This window comes from Austrofundulus limnaeus, unplaced genomic scaffold (genome assembly GCF_001266775.1).
Source record: "Austrofundulus limnaeus strain Quisiro unplaced genomic scaffold, Austrofundulus_limnaeus-1.0 Scaffold697, whole genome shotgun sequence".
NCBI lineage: Eukaryota > Metazoa > Chordata > Actinopteri > Cyprinodontiformes > Rivulidae > Austrofundulus > Austrofundulus limnaeus.
Window position 1 is genome coordinate 222,052 of NW_013953099.1, and position 3,031 is coordinate 225,082.

General features: G+C 32.8%; 1 long non-coding RNA gene across 1 annotated transcript; it reads left to right on the forward strand.

The window, feature by feature from the left end:
- Positions 1 to 379: 379 nt before the first annotated feature.
- LOC106531952 (uncharacterized) lies at positions 380 to 2,111 on the forward strand. Its single transcript, XR_001312006.1, has 3 exons — positions 380 to 579; positions 1,580 to 1,626; positions 1,934 to 2,111. It is a non-coding gene; the product is annotated as an uncharacterized LOC106531952 (long non-coding RNA).
- The last annotated feature ends 920 nt before the right edge of the window (positions 2,112 to 3,031 follow it).

Consider the following 3,031-nt stretch of genomic DNA (forward strand, 5'->3'; position numbering starts at 1 on the left):
TAAAATGTTAAAAATCAGTATACCTAAAAGTAGCTACTTTTACCAACTAATAAAATGGCACTTGAAGTTTACTGCTAGTAAACTAATAGTATACCTAAAAGTGCAACCACTGTCTCATTTATTTAATGTGCTGTTTTAAATCAAACTAATTGAAAATTATGTTTTATTTGTTTAAAATTGTTTATTTCAGTTTGCTTCAAAGCAAATAATGTATATGTTGGAGTAAACTGAAATTATTGTTTGGATTACAGTAATTATTTTGCATTAAACCAAACACTGAACAAAGTGCAACCACTGTTCCATTTATTGAAGTTACACTTTTGTTTTGAACTAAATTAAATGAGTAGTTTATGGTTTCTGATTATGATTTTTAGTTTGMTTTAAACCAAACAATACACAATTTGGAATAAATTAAAATAAACATTTGAACTTAAGTAACAATTTCACTTTAAACAAGAGATCTGTGTCACGTGACCAAAAGTCTCTGGCTCAGAGTGTTGCCGTCTGCCATTTTCTCAACCGTCTTTACTGGAGAGAAGTTATGCATTTCCATCCTCTGTGAGAGCTGCTTTTCGAAAGGTAAATGGTTTTAAATTGGATTGCATTTATGCTAAAATAATATTTTCTATGGATATTTATCATTATTATTTGGTTGAACAGTTAACCATCGGGGACAAATACACTTGTGTTTTAGCTACTTAAATACTTTAGCAGACGAAGGAAGAAAATTTCCTCTTAAGTGACAGTAATATTGTGTAAACTACGATTATTTTATGTTACAAATATATAAAGTGGTGTGATAGTCAATGATAAGCCTTGTTTTTCGTTCATAGGGCAAATCGTGGTTGTGTCACACATGTTAAGACTGCAGGTGCATGCTCGCGGCCGCTTTTTTCTCGCAAAATGAGCGTTACTGTAATACAGTAATTGTAAAGGTTTAAATATATATGTACATATATGAAAATGAGCTCACCTTTCCTTTACCCTGTTTCATGTGCACTGTTGAGAGATCAGGCAGAGAGCTTTGTTTCATATACATGGAACATTTTAATCCGTGACAAACCTTTTCTTGCTGCTCGGTGTAATTTGTGAACGGCCGAGGGAGCGGGAGAGATCGATCATATCCCGCACACCTCATGTGCGTATGCAGGTGTCGTGCCAAAGTGATGGTACGCCATTACTGAGCAGTCGCCGCGGGAGTGTGCACAGCTTCGCACAACAGAATCAAACAGCAAATCTCAGTGAGATGTTGTAATTAAACAATATTACACATTTAAAAAGTGTGCCAAGATTATAGCCAAATTGTGTTTGTTTATTAAATTTAGAATTTTAAAACATGTTCACTTTTCACACTTAAGGTTTGATAACTGTGATATATACATATGACATTGCTTTAAAAAAAATCTGACTTAAAAATGTGAACTCCTATGAGGATCTGCTTTTATAATTTTTATGTAGTATGGATTTAACATCTAATAATTTGTCTGTAGAGATATTTTAATAATAATGCACTCTGTATGAATAATTATGGTGAATCACTCTCTTGAATGAATGGTAAAGCCAAGTTTTGTGTTTACAGGTTTCCTGTGGACTGTTTTACTGTTTGTTGATCTGTTGCTAAATCTGGTAAGTTATCCTATGTGCTATTCATGTTTAATGTTAGATTTTAGTAATTACAAACACATGTGACCTTGAATGAGAAAGTATTATCCGCCAAATTAAACACTTTTTACCAGACAACTAATATAATTTTCTGAAGAAATCTTTACGTGTTCCTAAAAAAAGTGAAATGAAAAAAAAATGGTCACACATGGTCTATGACTACAATAAGACTGTGGATACATATTGATACATTTTTTATTTATTTATTTTTATTAACAATTGTATAGATTTTATTATAATAACACCAGATATTGATGTGCCATCTCTTTAGATTTGTCAAAAAGATGAAGCCGAAAAAGAGCTGGAGAGGTGTACCATGGCAGTGTTTGTCATCAGGGAAGACGAGGATCCTCTCTATCCACCATGTGACATTGGGATTGTCATTGAAGGTGTGGAAGTACTCAACGAGCTGCCGTCACTCGCACATGGTTGTGCCATGCTCTTTGGACTYATTTACGCGCTAAACTTGAGCTACTCAAGTGAGTTAAAGCACACATTTGATGCACTTCAGAAAATCTTTATGGAGATCGAAGTAAAGGCACTGACACGAAAAGTGTACAGTCTGAACATCAAGCTCAATACTGACTGAACATGAAAGGCCATCAGTGCATGTGTATTTCAACACATTTGAGAAGAATGGAAAAAAAAATTGAAAATGTAAAATCGTTGGTTCTAAGGATAAAATTGCTGTAACGTTTGCATCGCTGTTCCTTTTGAAAATGTGATCATTTAAATTGGCAAAATTCATAACAATAATTTTCCTTTTTTATTTCCTGACTTGGGCACTTTTTTCAAAGTTAATACAATGCAACGTCTTGGTTGTCTTTTATTTTTTGATTTTTTTGAGCTTTTCATTTCATGATTGCAATGGTTCTTGTTTTATCAAAATATGGTCACAGTGAAACACCAAAGGCTTGTTGCTGTATGAGGTTTTCAGGGAGAGATTCTTGTTCATGGTTTTACTGAGAAGTTATATTTGTGGAAAAGTAGTATTTACAAACCATTTGTGGCATTTTTTGTGCAATTCAGGAATTTAAGGTATGGCAAAGGCATTTCAAGGTATTTCAAGACTGTAAATTGCATCATCTTCTTAAGGCTTTGGCATAAAGGCTATAAGTCAACAAATAAGACAATAATTTGTTGGAGGGTTCTATTTGAATGTATTTTATTGTATTTTTATTTTTATTTTTTGGTATTAAAATGATGCACTTTTTGTTATAATAAAGATTGTTTTGAACAGCTTTCTGTCGTTTAATGTAAATTAAATTAAAACCAAACAGGATGAATTGTAATAGCCTGAATTAAGGAGCATATTGACTTGTGACTGAAGAAGTTTTACTGAGTAAGGTAGAAGTGCATTTACAATTTA